An 18719-nucleotide genomic window follows, 5' to 3' on the forward strand; every position below is an offset into this window, starting at 1 on the left:
CAATGGGAAGCCTTACATACTGTAATCGAAATTGCATTTGGTTAGTAGTTAGTTTAGTATTATTTGCTATTGTTGGTTCTTGGGATTAGTTATGTGTGCTCAAGTAAACCATTCCTTGCATTCAAACAAATTTATTTCTGAAAGAGTAAATAAACAGGACTTAGTTGCTATCATTGGGGAAGTAGTGTAGCCATTTGGTGCGGTAAATAGATGAGCTAGAAGAGGTTAGGTGTTGTTAGGTTGCAGGGATCTGACGTTTGCGATATAGGAGAGATTGTGATCATTGAAATGAGTTGTGGGCAAGTTGCAAAAATACATTAATAGCAATTGAGACAAAAATGCAAGTGTCTCTGAGAAAGTTATGCCCAGAGAAAACACAAAGGCAGAGGGAAGGGAAAGGAAGAAAAGACTCAATTGAAGGAAAAGGGAGAGGCAACAGTTCAAAATTTTAAGTAAAAGTAAAATCAGTTTTTCATGCTGGATTTTATGAATAAATAGGACACCTTTTGAGACAGCATTTGAGGATGTAAGACTCTAGACAGAATCAACATTATTTCCATGTGAAGATAATACTAAATTTGGTACTAATGAGAGGCATTAGAATTGGGTGAGTAGTCTGTGTGATGCTAGGCTACCACAAGACCACCGCTTCAGCAAGAACAACACATCAACTCAGGAGCTGGAAGCATAAAATAATGGCTGGTGCAAAACTTGAAGGAAAGTTCTGCACACACTGGAGTGGATGTCAACTTTAGATCATGGTATTACTTGTAAAGCAAGAGGTATCGATTTTCGATGCCTTTAGTTTAACTTGGGACACTGTGGGAGGCTGGCCCTCTATGGGGTGTGCACAGCTAGGCACACTGTGCAGGGGGTCCCGGCAACCATACGTTGGTGTACAGGGGTTAAAACTAGATCACCTAATGCTCTAATTTTTAAGGTAGCTTGGCCAAGCAGTTAGGCAAATCTTGGAGAAGTGCAAAGCATTAGTCGTACTCACAGTATCAATCTTGCAACTCATACACTCAAAAGAATAACTCAAGACCAATTTATAAAAATACTTCAGATTGATATGTAATTTTTAAGACCAAGGTTATCAAAATTGGTTAAGTACTTTCTGAGATATGAATTTTATTAAAAATAGAAGATCACCTTTAAAAATACATTTAGAATCGTACAGTTGGTTTACCAAGCTTTTCTTATGCAGGCTAGTTGAGGTCGTCAGTGGGCACACTGTGCCAGCTGGAGAAGTTCGGGCGACTCCCAATTCCAGTGGGAGCAGCGATGAAAGGTTTCTGGAACTTGCGAAGGATCACTTGGAAAAGCACTGTACAGGTACATTTAAACATGGTTCCCTGGGGTCCCCCTTGGAGTGTCAAGGTCGCAATGGGAGGGGGACCCCTAAGGCACAGCAGGTTCTTCATTGCAGGGCACAGGGTTGCCGGGTGGAGCGTGAATCGGTGAGCCAGGAGCTGTGTGCAAAGGTGCCCTCTGGAGCAGGAGGTAAGTTGGTAAAGGGTCGTTGGCAGGACAACTACGGCACTCTGGCAGGAGGTCCGGGGTGTTCCTGAAGTCCAACAATAGGGGCTTCCCCCTGGTCCTTTTTCAGCCCTGGGCTGGCTGGTTTTCTTGGTGTCCGACGTTAGTTGACCAATACCTAGGCTATTGGTACGGTTTGACCACTGGTGAGCACAGTGCCACTAAACTTGGAACACTTGCAAGGTTTGACATCATGGTAGTCGATGTGTCGTTGGGTCCAACTATGACTTTCAGTTCAGGAGTTAGCAGCTGGTCAGTGAAGTGACCCTCACTGGCTTGCTGGTTCCTTGCTGTTGTAGAGTGATACCTCCACTCTGGAGGGAGTTCTAAGGCAATTTACAAAGCCTGGAGGTCTTCTGGGGTTCTTTAGAGTTTTTCTAGTTGTCCAACAGCTCCTCAGCGGTGATTGTGGGGTCCTGGGTACAGCAGGCAGGGTTTGGAGCCTTTTCTTTGTTGCAGGAGGTCCACAGTTCCCGTGCCTTCGATCTTCTTGGTGCTGGTCTTCTTTTGTCCATCAAAACTGATTTCCTGGCCTAAGGATGCCCACTAACTACTGTATTTGGTGGGCGTTTTAGGGGGGAACCTGGTAGTGACCAACAGGTCACCTACCTTTGGGTGGCTACAACCACTACAGTGACCACTTAATGTGGGAAGCGCCACTTCCCTATCCCTGATTGGCTATTTTCCTTCCATCCAAGATGGAGGAAAATGAAATGGAGTGCACACCTTGCAGGCAACCCCTTAGGGGTGGTGCTACTCCTCCTACTCTTTGTTTGAGTATCCCGCTGTTTCTCCCACCAAGTGGGGGTTGAGTTTCAAAAGCAGTTAGCCCTTTAAAACTCACCGCCAGGGCAGTGCACATTCTTGTGGGAGAGGGTGTTGGCACCTCCACCCAGGAAGGGCTTTGTTCCACAAACCAGAGAGACATATCTCTCCCCGAAGCTTTGTAGATTGAGTCTCTGGAGGTGGCGGCTGGATAGAACCAATGAACAACCATGCCAGGGTAGTTAGCTATTGCAGGGAGCCCCTCTAAGGTGCCTCCTGGGTACATTTAGTGACAAATCCAATATTGGTAACAGTTTGGATTCATCACTCTGAGTTGTTTGATACCAAACAATCCAGGGTTCATAGTGGCCATCATGTACCTGGGAAACTCATATTGACCAGTGTCCAGCATGTGTATTAAAATGGCTGCTCTGTTCACTCAGTATGTTCCAGGTTTGGCAAGGACACAGTGGTGGCATAGTGCTCATGCAGCAGTGCCCTCACATAAAATAAGGTGCACCCGCCATAGGGCTGGAAAGGCTGCCAGAGGGGTGTCTTATCCATAGTGTATGCAGTTTATGGTGAACAGGGCACACAGGCAGTGTGCCATGTTGAGTTTGTGTTTTAGGCGTGCCCCAGGACACCGAGCCTGCAATGGTAGTGCAGGGGGCACCTGGACGCATGGCCCTAGAGGGTGGCACAAGTAGTGCTTCTGCCCTCAGGAGCCTTCCCTTAGTACCCCATGCCCCGGGTATCTATGTACCTTTAGTTGGGACTTATAGTGCTAGCTAGAGGTGTATCCAATTGTGCCAATGCATCACAACAGTGTAAGGGAAAGAGGTCTGACCCAGGCAACCTGATTAACAGGGGTCCTGGGAACTACAATGCCTTTGCTACATCATACAAACGCCAAAAAGAAAAAGTGGGGGGCTAACCATGTCAAAAAGAGGCCTTTACTCATAGACAATATGGTGGGCGAGTGCATCTTCCTCAGAAGGTGGAAGTGTATTACCTGTATTTCTGTTTCTGGACGGTGAGACCCATACACTGAAATTCAATGAAGATTTTGATAGCAGAGTCTGCCAGTTAGACTTCATGAAGCACTTTGTCAGATAGTAGGGGTGAAGGGAAGAACTGCAGATTTTATTATGTAAGGAGAAAGGGACTCTTAAGGCAGACCCAGCAATTTGTATTCCTTCAGAAAACTTTTAGCTGGTCGATATAAGATAGTGCAACACCCCACTTTTTCTTGTGCTTATGTTGTGGGTGCTGCAGGCTGGATACTACCTTGCTGTAATTGGCTTCATTACATAAATGTTGTGTCTAGAAAGCAGCCTGGAAAGGACATTTGAAAGGAGAACCACTCCAAACTAGTTTTTCAGCATGTAGACTTTAGAAGCAGTTGTCATCCTTGTTGAAAGAACAGACTGAATCAGACTATCAGATGTAAAACCCAACACCTTAAAACATTGCCTGAAAAGCAACAATGGAGGCTGGAATATGGAAGCATTAAAGATGCAAACCACAATGGGGCTGATTTAAGAAAAGTGGTGCTGCACATAGCCCCTTAGCGCCCCCTACCACCACCATGTGTGTGATGTATTTAAAATACGGTGCACCATGGTGCAGGGTAGGGGACAATACAGTAATTATTTTTGACGCTATTGATGTACTCTGCCAATGGCATGCGTCCTTTTAACGCCTGCTCTGACAGACAGGTTACTCCATCACAAAGATGACAGATATCCTGCCCGCCGACAACTAAATCCTATAGCATTTAATGGGCTTTAGATGTCGGCAGACGAGATATCCGTCACCACTGTGACGAAGAAACCAGTCCTTTGACTTCTAAATCAGACCTTATGTCCGGTGCAGGCACAATGTAGTGCAAAGTGTTACAAAGTGGCACAATGCACGCATTACACCACTTTGTAATTATGGTGCAGTGTTTTTGGCCATCTAACGCCACATTAGCACAAAAAAATAATGCTAATGTGTCAGTTTGGCACTAGGAGCTCTTAAAGCAGCCCCAATGTGTGATAACAAATGATTGTACAGCAAGATTGTTACATGTCTGTAAACATGGAGTGAATACAAAGGAAAGAATGCCACAGGTTACAGCGTCCTCTGTTATGGGAATAGGGGATAGCACACCCCAAGGACATGTAAAACACTCTTTCAAAAGCAATACAATTTGGGCTGATTTATTTATTTATATCAGTTTGCTAGTCACAAAAGTAGAATTTATGGTGTGATGACAGAGTCCTAGGGTAATTATTCCTGATTCTTCCTACAATCATACATGCACTCATCTGTTCTTTTCTGTGTTTTTTGATCATCTTGAAGCTTACATATTGGGTTGAGTGTGATATTAAACACAAAGACTCAGAGTGTAGCACTTAAGTAAAAACAGGTTAAAGAAAAGCTTTTTCTGTGTACTTCACTTGCGCAGCCTTGTGCATGTTTGCTCCCTTCACTTCACATGCAGTCATGAGTTTGTTCCCTGTTCCTTACATTCACAGTTTTATGTCTATGTTTGCTACATTTCACATGCACAGTGTCATACAAGCTAGTCCTCGTACCTCACATGCACAACCTCTTATATGCCCACTACCTGCACATCCAACATCAAGTGGGCTTCTCCTTGATCTGCACGTGCAAAGTCTGTAAGCCTGCACCTTCATTTTCATGTAAATTTGTTCCCTGCTCCTCACATGCACAGCATCATGTTCACTTCTTTGTGCACTTCACGTGCCCAATCTCATGTGCGCCTAACGTGCAGTGTCATGTGTGCCCTATACTTGCATTCACATATATGCAATGCCAGTTTTTACCTGCACCTCACAAAGGGTCATTACTGCCTGTCCCTGCACTTTACACACAGAAGGCCAGATTTAAAGAAAAGCATGGTGCTGCGCCAAAATTGGCAGTGCTGCGCTCCCTCACTTTAGAAACGCAGGGATGCACCATATCTACGGGATTATGGTGCACCCCTGCGTTTCCAGTTGCGCTGGCGCTAAATTTAGCTGCTATCACCAATGCAGGCGTCCTTGCACCATTGCGCAAGGATGTCTGTGTTGAGGGGTGTGATTGTTTCTGTGCGGGAAGGTGTCCCTTCCTGCACATTAACAATCACTAATGGCACTTTGGCACTTCTGTGTGTGCTGAACACAATGCAGCGTACACAGAGGTGCCAAAGCGTCATTTCCAAATGATTGTTTATGTGCAGGAAGGGATTTTCTCTACGTGTGCGGCAGAATGCAGCACACATAGAAAAAGCAAAAACGAAAGTATTCCTCCTCGTTGCGCCCTGCTAATGCCACAGTGGCATACCCACAGCAACACCCATTGCATACCACTTCCACGCACAGTGCTGTATGGGAAGGGGCCGTATTTACAAGGTGCTGTTAAGCAACAAAAAGTGACTTAACGCCCCCTTTTATATACGCTGCTGTGCTTAGTGCCACAGTAGCATCACTAAAAGTGAGCACTAGGGGCCTATAAATACGCCCCAGAGTTCCCTTCCTCTGCTGTTTAACTGCTCTTCAATTACTCAGCACTCGCATCCAGAACCTCACACGCAGAGAGGCATAGTGGACGCTCCTTGCCCCTCAAGCTAAAGCTAGTCTACCCCCTATGCCTCACCTGCACATGGTGTCCATCCATCCTTGCACGTCACAAGCCTAGTTCCGAGTGTGCTTTTAGCTGTGTCTCTTTTACCATAAATGCATGAGGCTGCTTCTCACGCATCAGATGTACAACATCCTTCCTCTTCCTGATCTGTGTTTAAAGGAAGCAGAGCTACTTGTTTGCCCAACCTCTGTACCTCACATGCAGAGATCACTATGGCTGTCCCCTACCCTTCATGGACAGAGGCTGCGGTATATAACACTCTCAGTCCTGTGCACCTATTTGCTGTGTGCACAACTGTGATTACAAGCACAGTATCTTGATTAAGAACAGGGTGCCTTCCTTGTACTGGCAGCCATATAAAAGCACAAGTCTCACAGTGCATCAAGGAGGAAACGTTTCTTAACCACACCTACCCCTGGGACAGCACAGCCTAGGACTTCCTCAAAGACGAGACCAGCAAGCTATTTTGCTGTGATTAAGTTCAGGAAAGTTTGCTTAGAAGTCATTGGTATTTCAAGCATTCTAATAGCACTCCTGCTGTACCTTGTCAGGTCATGGAGAGAGGCACTACTTTCTGTTAAGGTACATAGAGGTCGTCAATGAACTTCCGATGCATCATTCTCCTCTGGTAGAGTGTCCGAGCAGGACAGCCTCTCTGCCAATTTACCAAGTCCTTCACCAACAGCTCACAGGGTCCTTCCTTCTTCAACATCTCAGGAGAGACTTCATTTGCAGCCTGCAGGCCCATTCCTATCATCTCAGCAGTTCTTGCAGTGAGGCTACCTAGCAGATAACTCACAGCTCTGTACCCAGCGAGCCACATACTTCATCTCCAACAAATTACATTGTCCTTTACTTTCATCCCACAGGTTCAATCAGTGACAAGTCACAAGTTCCTTCCTCAGCATCTCCCAGGATCCGCCCTCATTATCTCAGAGGCTCCTTCCCTACGGTCCATAGTCCTATTCTGCAGCATACTACGTCCTTCTTCCCATGCACCCCAGATGTTCCCTTTCAAGCCCACAGGCACCTTTTGTGGCATCTCACAAGTTCCTTCTCGATCTGCTATTCATAAGTGCTCATCAAGCGTACATTATTGGATGGTCAACTCATCCGCTGAGTAAGATGTTAGAAATTGCCATAAGTCCACAGGAGAATGAAATAAGAGATTCTGTTTTGGCTCTAGCTCTGAGAAATTTAAAGGACAAGGAGATAGGGGACGTAATCATAGGATGAAGGGCTGATGTGATAGGAATTAAATAATCAGATGCATCCCAGAAAATGGAAAAACAGCAAAGACATAAAGAAGGTAAAACGAACCGTGACCCCATAAAGTTAGAAAATAAAGAAGCAGTAAGGCATTTGTGGAAACATCAACACAGAAGGAGAACAAGGGTTGAGTTGGTAACAATAATTAATGTTTTGTGTTTGTGGTGTGTGACCTGTTGCTTTTACCTATAGTGGGGGAAGTGTGCTCCATTGGAGTTGAAGGAGGGTAGGAAGTGGGGAGAGAGAACCACTGTCTTATTAAACATTTGTTGTGCATAATAGGTCAATATGATTCTGTCATGGTTATGAAATTGTTGACATTACCTTTGATAGTATGGTAGATAGTGCTAAAGTGGTTTCGCTGGATTGGAAAGAGTGTTACGCTCAAGAATAGATGATGCAGTGTGCCCCTAAAAGAACCAAAAGAAACAAAGAAACAAACAGCATAATCAGTTAAATATGCCTCTTGAGGCAAGGTACAAGGTAGAAACGGTGAAGGTTTGTTAAGATTAAAATCCATTACAGAAGACAAAAATTGTTAGTCAATATGGGGAATTAGCGTAAGGCTCTGTCAAATGCAGCATAAAGTTTGACAAAATAGTCTAAGTCCTAAGAATGAGACAGACTGGCATGGGTCTGCTCTCTAAGAGTCAGGGCAAACCAGACATGGCTCACCTCCAGAATGGGTTCCTTTTATATTAAAATGTACATAGAAAAGTCACATATTCAGCACAAAATGAACTGAATGTTTCATAGCTGAACCAATCACAAAACAGCAATATGCAGCAGTATCGAACTAAAATAAATAATGCATAAACTCTATTTGATCTAATGCCAACGGATATGACAGTACAAAGCTAGTTACACACAAACAATGAAAACCAATTCAATGAATAGTCTTACTGAGACACAGACAGAAAATGCCTTGAACAGTTATATTTCAAATGAAAAATTCCCCCAGATTTCTTTGACAACAGTCTGTCAACACAGCATTTCATTAGTGTACATTTTATTTTGCGTGATGAGAGGAGAAATGAAAAAATGGATCCTCAGAAATAGAAAATGGAGTCAGGCCTAGTTTGGGGTAGTTTAACTATGCCCAGGAAATATAATACTAAAGAGTGCAATGAACCATTTTCATTAAAAAAGTTATCTGAAGCTAAACACACGTTATTTGTTCATTCAGAAAATGTTTCTTGCAAATCTCCTTCATAAATCAATTAACATAAATCCTACTACAACACAGTCTCTATTATCATTGGCTTTAGGCATCCCAATTCTTCCGAAATCTTGATATTTGTATAAGCATAGTCATTGGTATTCTCCAACTCTACCTTATCATTTCTCTTCCTTGCTGAATTTGCTGACTCTTTCATTTCACATCTACAACTTAAACACCTTTGAAAGAAAATTGCCTCAAGAATGTTAAGCAAAATAATTGGACTAATTAAACATACTAGCATAATAATTAGTGGTGTTAGAATATTCTCAAACACAGGCCCATTTATACTATGAAACTATTAACCAACCTTTGCAAATCCCTTTCCAATCTCACTGAACCATGCACCAACTTATTTCCACAACTCATATTCTTGAACAGCCTCTGCCTCACATGAAAAATAATGATATTACCAATGTAATCATCAATACTCTTGTTGTTGTCACTCATAAAATTACAGCACTGTTGAACCTTCAACACACAACAAATCCCACTCTCTTTTGCAAGAAAATCCAATGCAAGGTGATTTTGCATTACCATTAAATGCATAGTAATACCCCCCTTTGAAATTTCAGGATAGTGCACAAGCATTGTTAGTAGCCAATTGGTTCATTAGAGTAATCAGCTTTCTAATATTCACATTACTCCATTCAAAGCCATGCCAATGGAAGGTATAAAAAAGACAAGCACATCAGTACTTGACCAAAACCACACTCTGGTCTTCTAAACTCAACATCATTTGTTTTACTCATTTCAACCATGTAATAAATGCAAGAAAAGACTAAGGAAAGAATGTATAATCCCACCAAGTTACATTGATGGTTAAAATAAGCATTTCTACCAAAGAAATCATAAATTCCTCTTAGTATTGGCTCTTCACCAATCACAAATTTATCATCAACTGCATTTCCCTGGCCCTTTTCAACCAATTGAATTGGCTAATTACTTCGATTTTCCTCAATTACCATACATATTACTCCTTTCTTTTCTTGCACCACTCGCAATGTAGAATGTATTTTTGCATATCTGAAGTTCTCTTGTGCCCCTTTTTCAAATCAATCTCTCTCCTTTCTTCCCAATTTGTACTAATTTTCAACTTTCTTTCATTATTTTCTTTAATAAATGTATGCTCTACTTTACTCAATTTACATAATAGCATGTCATTAGTCATGTTAAAGTTTACACTAGATTGCATAATCAATCTCAAGTGATTAGAAATGCTCATAAACTTCAGTTTTAGAAAGTTATTTCAAGGAAAGTTTGAAACATGTGAGGTAAGGTGCTAAGAATTCTCATTGGAGTAAAGCACTGACAGAAACATTGCATGATTAGTGCTGCAGATAAGAAACCCCTTCTGAGATAGAAGTTAGGAGAAATGTGCAGACATAGCAATTACTAACCTTCATACTACTTGCATACTTGGGGAAACATCCTGAACAACTAGGTCTAAACCACTACTTGCCTGAACCACTACTGCTAAACAACTAAAAAGTCCCTACAACTAAGTACTGAACAACTACTGTCTGAACAACTACTGTGTCTGAATAACAATTGCCTGAACAACTAATTTTAAGGTAAGGTTTTCCTTTTGGTTTTTATGGTTTATTAGTTGTTTAGAATATATATATATATTAGTTGTTCAGGCAATTGTTATTCAGACACAGTAGTTGTTCAGACAGTAGTTGTTCAGTACTTAGTTGTAGAGACTTTTTAGTTGTTTAGCAGTAGTGGTTTAGGCTATAGTTGTTTAGGACCTAGTTGTTCTGTCACATATTCGCATACTTGTACAACAATTTTGAATAAACATACATTCCCTTTAAAATTACTTTAAAACGTATCTTTATTTGCTAATTTTGTCTTGACTGCTCTATTTTATGCAGTGGTTTATGATCAATCTAATCAGCAGATGAATCATATCCAACTGGTGAAGGCAAACACAACAGTAAGCTAACTAAAAATAGTATTACTATTATAACTAATATAATTTATTATAAGTAATTACACTATTCAGAAATGGGAGCATCACCTTTGCTTGTAAGCTGTCATACTTCTTCAATTGAAAAAGTTTCTAAGACACGAAAAATGTAACTGCTGATTTTTTTATCGAAATATAAACTTTTTCCAAATATTCAGTACATTAGAAAGAAACCCTATTATCTTCGGCTTGATTCCTTAGGTAAAAACAAAACAGAAACTATACCTTTGCACAAAAACAAATTGACAGTTTGTCAGATCGTAAACATAAATTTCCACATCAGATTCAACATCAACCAAGTATGAGTATTCACGAGCTGCTTCATTTTTATTTGGCACACTTATTTTTGTTTAGCTTTCGCCTTTAGGCTGTTGACATTCACTGTCATTGGAGACTTGCTATGCTTGGTCTGGTTCTTCTCTGATCATTTGTGGCCTTTGGCGTTCTTGAGCACTCTTTTTCTGTCTCTTAAGGGTTTGGGTCACTTATATCCTTGATGCACATTTTATTTTCAGATTCTATTGTGATTACTGCTGCATCTTTGTCTCCTCTTGCCACTTGCCAGCCAGCAGTATGGACCTGGACTGGTAGTTCAGACTGGACTGTTCCTATTGGAGCATGGTGAAGGCGGATTTGCATATGGCTGGGATCAAGCTGAGGTGGCATGGTGTGCAAAAGAAAGGAGGGTTGGACTACTACCCAGAGTTATTCGCAGTGATTAGATTCATATCAAGCATTTCTGTGATCACTTTTTGTGTGTCAATCTTTATTTGCCATTGGTACCTTGCTAAATGTCTCCAAATTCAAATTTTAATTGGTAGATATTAATCTCCCTTCTTGCAAGTTCACTTAATTGTATCTAACAGTATCAGTATTATAGGTAGTAGGAACTGCTAGACCAAAAGGTCTACTAAGAAGAGCCATTCTCACTCAGTCTTGACTGTGGTGATACAAACAATGATTAGCAAACAATTATTATGCGATTTCATGAAGCTCCACTAATCACAATGTGACGCATCACAGCAATTGTCCAATCAAAGCGTGGCTAACTTTTATGATTCACCAATCAACAGTACGACTTACTAAAATAAAACACCTTCAGAACCACAAACAAATGACTAGTAATCAATTAAATAAATAATATCTTGTCTGCTTAATCCAAATCAGGAAAAAAGAAAGAAAGCAATCTCAGTCTAGAAGGAGAATTGTATGTCTCTGTAACAATCAACCACACTAAGGCAAGTTTTCAAATTGTGGCAACCCATTCTTGGTCAGTGCATCTATTCCTGTGCGCCAAATACTAAACAATCACTAATCTAATGTGAATGTGGTGCTTCACGATTCACACCTCAATTCTGCAGAAATGTTCAACAGTATATCCCAAGAGCTTTAATTTTGATTAACCTGCTTATTGAAACCAAGGAAAGTCGACATAAGTCAAAACACAATAATTTCTTAGATGCATTTGACTACTAAAACTTCAACATGTTGGACAACACACAACCTGAGCTACAACCAGCTTGGTTAAAAAATAATCAATATCACAACAGCCAAGACTCCTAGAAGCCCGCAAATCAAAACTGCATGATCAAAATGCTGATATGTACTATAATTCATGACACCATGAAATTCAGCACCAAAGTAGAAGTACCACAATTCAATTGGTCAGTACCAAAATCCCAACCTTGAGCTGGGAACATTTGGTTAACAGGTTTCCGCACTGTCAAGAAAACATGGCCTTTATATGGTGTATTAGTCAAGTGTTATAAAGACCAATCCACATTTATTTTGCATCAGAAGACGAACAAATGAACATTTGTGTTTGGCAGTTGATTTGAGATTAGTGGATCACAAATATGTTCTACAGTTGTCTCAGCAGAAAGAAACTTTGTAATCATTGTGGTGGCAAGAATTTTAGAGTCCAAGAGGGATTATAAGAATGATTTTAACTTGGAAAAAAACAGTTGCGGTGTGTGGGATTTGTGTATAGGCTTGTAGTTCACAAAGTTAGTCATTAAATAGAGTTGCTCATGTTGGTTCCCATCTCACAATCAGGATAGTCATCATCATTAAAATAGCTTTATTTCGGCCACAAGGGGCATAAAAGCACAAAACAAAAATATTTAAAAAAACAAAATAAATAAATAATTGAAACTGTACATTTAGCATAAAATGACACAATACACATAGGTAGAACAAAAGCCAATACATAATAATGAGAGTGGAATAACCATGTAATATATTGCATAGGATTAACAATTCATTCTGTAGAGCTTCCATATTGCCTAAAACAATTTAGCCACTGGAATGATAAGTGAAGGACTGGGGTCTGACCTCAAAATACCTAATGCCAAAAGATGGCTACACACATCCAGGCATCTACAAGTAGGGGCTAGCCATAGGCTGAGAACATAGAACAGGCAGGCAAAGAAGATATGGGCAGCACTTTCCACTGAGACAGACCAGGTTGGACAAATGTCTGTAGACCTAGCAGACCAGCCAGCAGTAAAGGATCTCTGCGGTAGGATGCCTTCTCGAAACTGGAAGTATAACTTCTGTTCCAAGGGTACAGAGATCAGATCCCAGAATGTCTCATATGCTCTCACAGGTTTAAAATTACAAAAAGTCATAGGCCAGTCTGGAGGAGGCAGCCTTCGTAAAAGTCATCCATCACTACGGTACCCCAATAGAGTGACTTCAATGCATTCTTAGATGGGAAGGATGAAGAATCAGGCTGGTCCCAAAGATTTAATAGGGCGAAGGAATTAAGTAAGTTTTTAATATTCAAATGCCATGTGACTTTGTGAAATGTATCTGCCTCCATAATGTCCTGTAAGGCTGATGCATAATGAGCTAGTTCTTCGGTAATCTACAGCCACCTACAGAACATTAGGGGATGTAACCTAGCTTTCCCCACAAGGCTTTTCATACTTATGTTATAGCGAAACAGGTGCAAGGGAGGGAAACAAGGTTTTGAATACATTTGTTCTTAATGCTAGTGAGGGAATCTACATTGAAACAGGGCCACAATTCTGCCTCATAAAGGGCAGAAGCCAAACCTTTGACCTCATAAATATAAAGGGCTGGGAAAATGTGTTTAGTGTATGAAGAACAATAGTCTTCACAAAGCGCACGCGTAGCTTGTTTGGGCTTTTTGGCAGCTTTATGAAGATGTTTATTCCAGGACATGCTTTTAAATAGCATAATGCCGAGGTAGGTGAAGCAGTCCACCATCTCAAACTGGACCCCTCCCATAACAACACTTCCCTTGAATGTTCTGTATTTGTTGAAACACATCACATTGGTCTTGTTTGTGTTGATCTCCAGAACCCCAGTGAGTCAGAATGATGGAGAAGCTTCTGTAACCCGCTCGGGGTCTTGGAGATCAGCAAGGTGTCACCTGCAAATAACAGAATGGGCGGTTTGGATCCAGCCAGCAAGGGAACATCTGCTTCAACTGACAATACAAAGGAGACAATGTCATTGATATACAATGGAAAAAAGCTAAAACACAGTCCTGACGAACTCCACCAACACTGGAATTTCCTCAGTCAATTGATCCTGGTTCCCCCACCTGACTTGTGCAAAAATGTCTTCATGGTGATGTCTAACCAGGAGATTAGGTGGCATTTTCATATTGAGCAAAACCTACCAGAGTGTGAACCTTGACACCAGATCAAATGCAGATCTGAGATCCACAAACACAATGTACAAAGAGCCCTTGCCAATAATAACAATACGCCAATAAATCAGAAGGAAGTGGAACATCTGATCAATAATGGAAATCTTTGTCTGAAAACCGGTTTGGTAAGGACTAAGGATGTCCGTCAATTATCTAGTTCTGTAATTTAGCTAGCAGACATCATGAGAACACTTTTTGAATACAGTCAATTAAACTAATTTGTCTGAAATGACTGGAAAGAGACCTAAGCCCGTTTTAATGTACAGGAATAATGACTGCAGATTTGCATGATTTGGGAATTCCTGCTCCTGCAGCTATAGAATTGGCGATTGTAAGAATGTAATGAGCCCACAAATTTAAGCTAGATAGATAAATGTCAGCTGGGACACGATCCGGCCCTGCTTCCCTTCTGCATGCGACAGCTGAGAGAGATTTAGTCACGCCTGAGATGTCAAATAGTGGTGTTAAAGAAGGAGAGCAAGATGGTAGTGACATAGGACCAATAGTATTTTTTGACAAAACATCTGAATAAAGATCAGAAAAATATTCAACCCAGGCTGAAAGAGCAATGTTATGTACTGGTTCATAGGGAGTCATAGCAGTACTTAATATGTAAATGAAAAGGTGCCGGTGCCCAAAGCACACCTCTTAAACACAAGGCTGCTGCAATTAAATGTGCGAGCACGGAATACTGAGGCAACGTAATCCTCAAGTCATCCCAGGCCTCTTCAATCCATTTAAAGCCACTCCCCGCCCATTCAGCTCACTCTTGCAGCTTTCTGCTTTCTCCCATTGTGACGCTTTTTTGTTTTTCTCTTCCTCTGTCTTTACCTTATGTATCTTTTGCTTGCAGTAAATGCTTGAGGCAGAAAAAATAAGCGCCGGTCCTCAAAAATAAGTGCTGGAGCTCTGCACCGGAAGCACCAGGCACAAATTAAGCACTGAGTAAGGGCAACATTACATGCTAAAAGTTGCCAGAATAAAAAGGAGTCTTTGGCCAAACAAGCATCATAGAGAGTATGCCACATCTGAGAGTCCTAATTCTGCCTGGCATGTCTCAGGATAGTTACAAAATTGATAAAACAAAGATAGCCATTCAGAGGTCTGCAGACCACGATTTAGTTCACTAACAAGTAAATAAATAAAAACTCAAACAACATCACACAATGGCAAAATACAGTCTTAACAGTGAGATAAGGTCTCATATGTATCTCCATTAATTTAGTTCTATGTAGAAATCCATTACAGAGCCTTCTATGCCTTCTGGCTATATAATAGATTTATACATAGAACAAAATTAGGCATTTTGACCTCAGAATTTTGAAACGAGTTTTTTTGTATGATAGCAAACTAACAAAAAAATTGTGGTCTTTGACATTTTATCTGTAAACATTGTAATCTAAACTGCCATTATGAGTGTGCATTTTGCAGTCAGTACAAAAAGTGTAGCCTCCCCTGTGAGGTCATTAGTACCACAGTGTCTTGTCTTGGTCTCCTGTGTGAAAGTCTAGTACAATTTCGATGTTGTTGGCTTGTTTTGCTTTCTTGTAACTAATGAGACTAACACACATGAAATTAATGCTTTGAAGGTTAAGAAGGTTAAGGACTGGAGACAATGGGCCAGATTTACAAGGCCCTTAAGCCTCCTTGACACATTAGTGTCATTTTCTTTGACAAATGTGTCTTTAAGGAGGCCATTCCCCAGCACCATATTTACAACATGGTGCAGTTGCATTGTGCCACTTTGTAGCCCCTTCCCCACTCCAGGCATATGTTGCAAGGGGGCATTCCTCAGTTAGGAAGCCCAGAAAATGGCGCAATGAAATCTATAAGCTTTCACTGTGTCATGTTTTCCATCATTTTTGATGCCTGCACAGGGGAGGCGTTAAAGTGACGGACCCATAGTAACCCATGGGCCATAGTTTATGGTGCTAATGCTGCAAAGCGCTACAATAGCATCATAAATTATGATGCTGTTGTGGAAACGACTACCATGGTGCGCCGTTTTGTAAGTACAGCTCAACCATGGTGTCATTAGGTGGGGCAGGGGCGACGCAAGAAAAGTGGTGCCTCTGGGCCAATGTGCCACTTTCTTTTAAATCTGGGCCAGTGTCTGTAATTACCTGCAGTGAGGTGGTCCCCCTAATATAGATGTCTATGTTCTTGCACTACATTGAGGATGAGTGAGACATACAGTAAATATATGAGATGTACTAAACTTTAAAAGACATATGTTTGCAGATTGCTACAATTCCATGAGATTGCTCCATGTATTAGGCACATAGAGGCTTCAAGGGTTGTCAAAATCATGCTCAATTCATTCTGACATACACCTTTTTTATAAATGTGGTGAAAGCAAGAGCCAGTACCATGTTTATAGATGGCAGGCAGGGAGAGGGATTTCAAGAGAGGGAGGGAGGTTCAAGAAATGTTGACTAAGAAGAGGAGGCGTAGAGGCTGAGAAGGGTAGGTTTACCAATGAAGAATATGGAAATAAGGAGCAACTCTTCCTATATCACAAGGTTTTAGAATATCATAGCCAAAATATCACTTGATGGAAATATTGTGTGCCAAAAATTGTTCACAAAATGTGACCCCTTTCGGGGATACTAATAGAAAATCATCACCCAATATTTTTATAAATGATACTTTGAACACAACATTTTTGTCAGACAATATTTTTGCGAATGATATTCTAGTTCACAACACTTCTATTTAGAGGGCTATTGAATCCACACATCCTCTCCCAACTATACCACTATTATAGCAATGACAAGCATTCATCAGGCTAATTATGTGGTGAATGGTTTAGATAGGATTAATAGGCGAACAAAAGAAAGTGTTTAAATCAGAGATACAGGTACTCTATTCCCACAAAAGATCACAGATTTGGAAGTAGTTTTAATAAACTAAAGGTCATATTTAGTAGCCCCTTGCGCCACCTTAGTGCCGCTTTAGCGTCTTTTTTCCGCTAAGGTGGCCTTTTTCCTGCACCATGTTTAAAAAGTAGGGCAATGCATATATTGCGCTACTTTCTAACCCCTTGCACCACATTATGCCTGCGCCAGGCATAATGTATGCAAGGGAGCATACCGGCACTAGGGGGCCCACAAAAATGGTGCAGTAATATTTATCAGATTTCACCAGGCTATTTTTGACGTCATTTTTAACGCCTGCTCAGAGCAGGCGTTAAAGTGAGGCACCCATAGAAACCTATGGGCCTTTCATTCACTTTGCTACACTAGCATCAACATTTTTTATGCTAGTGTAGCAAAGTGCCACAATAGCAGAAAACATTTTGTCGCTATTGCGCTAACGACAGCCATGTTATTATAAATACGGCGCAGGTGCCGGTAGGGGGTCGCAGAAAAAGTGCCACATCAGCTTTGATGGGCCACTTCTTCATAAATATGGGTCATAGTCTTTATTTCGTGCAATAATAGTCTGTACAATTTACAAATGTTTGCAAAGTGGCACAAAGTCGTGCCTCAGTTCTCCCCTCTTTTACCTGATTGTTTCCAAGTTATTACCCTTTTCACACTTGGGCAATAATTTCCCTTGTAACAAAAGCAGCAAGTGCAGTTTCTGGCCAGCTCCTAGTGCTAAATCCAACACTTATTCACCAGACAAAATAACCTGTACAATTAGCATTACGACACGACCAGCAATTCCATGGGGAGTTAACTGACCCTGAAAGGATGGCAAGTGGCTGGTGTCTTCGCAAAAATTTCTGGTCGTCACGAGTTGCAGGCCCCAAAATGTTGAGTAACCTGGGGCACCCATGACTGGTTGAAGAATGGCAGGTGTTCCCCACTGTGGCCTTTTCCACATATTTTTTTCACCCGCTATGAGCAGATGAAAACTGGTCACCACGGAAGTCCTTGTTTCCGCAGTCAGTAAAACTAGGCCCAGTGTTCCCATGTTCCGTAATGCTGGGTGCTGGAATGCTAGGTATCTCCGAATTGCCTGGTGATGCTTCTCCCGACAACACGTAATGGGGGCTTACGTGTTCCTATTCAGATTGTTTTTGTCATTTGGTGATTCACTCGTACTTTAATTTATGATAAATGGTTTCCCCATATGAAAAAATCTAAATACTTTGATAAATGAGACTGCCTCTTTGTTTTTATTTATTCCTAAATTTAATCCTCCTCACAGAGTAACAGGGTGACTTTTCTTGCATTCACTTCGAAAATCTTTTCCACCTTTATTAAAAAAACACAAAGTGGGATCTTAACCCATTTAAAGAACAGAAGGACGTACTGCTGTGGTGGATCAGTGTGTCCTTTCGTGGTTCGTCAAAGTAATTGAGTGGTTATTAAAACTGGTTCAGGATTAAGGCTCCACGTTTAGCTGAGAATCTTATATATGCCTATATATAGCCCTGTAATTCTTCTGTGTCCCAAATGTAATTTATCCAAGTAATCATGTTGCGAAATGGCTTTTCATTTCGACTGGATTGTGTCTCATTTTTATTTTGTCTCTCACGAAGGGACTGTCTAGAAAAACGTCTGCCAGACTCATGTTTCCCAATCCTTTCACAGATCTCATATCTTTACTGCGTTCTGTTTTGTGGCAGAGACATTGCTTCTTCCTCAATCCTTCATTGAGCTCCCATTGTTCTTTTTCTTTTCATC

General features: G+C 41.1%; 1 protein-coding gene across 2 annotated transcripts in view; it reads left to right on the plus strand.

Moving 5' to 3' along the window:
- GRM1 (glutamate metabotropic receptor 1) overlaps positions 1 to 18719 on the plus strand; it is a 2296169-nt gene that overhangs the window by 519695 nt on the left and 1757755 nt on the right. The gene's annotated exons all lie outside the window — the stretch shown is intronic.

The sequence above is a fragment of the Pleurodeles waltl genome, chromosome 5 (assembly GCF_031143425.1).
Source record: "Pleurodeles waltl isolate 20211129_DDA chromosome 5, aPleWal1.hap1.20221129, whole genome shotgun sequence".
NCBI classification, from domain to species: Eukaryota; Metazoa; Chordata; class Amphibia; order Caudata; family Salamandridae; genus Pleurodeles; species Pleurodeles waltl.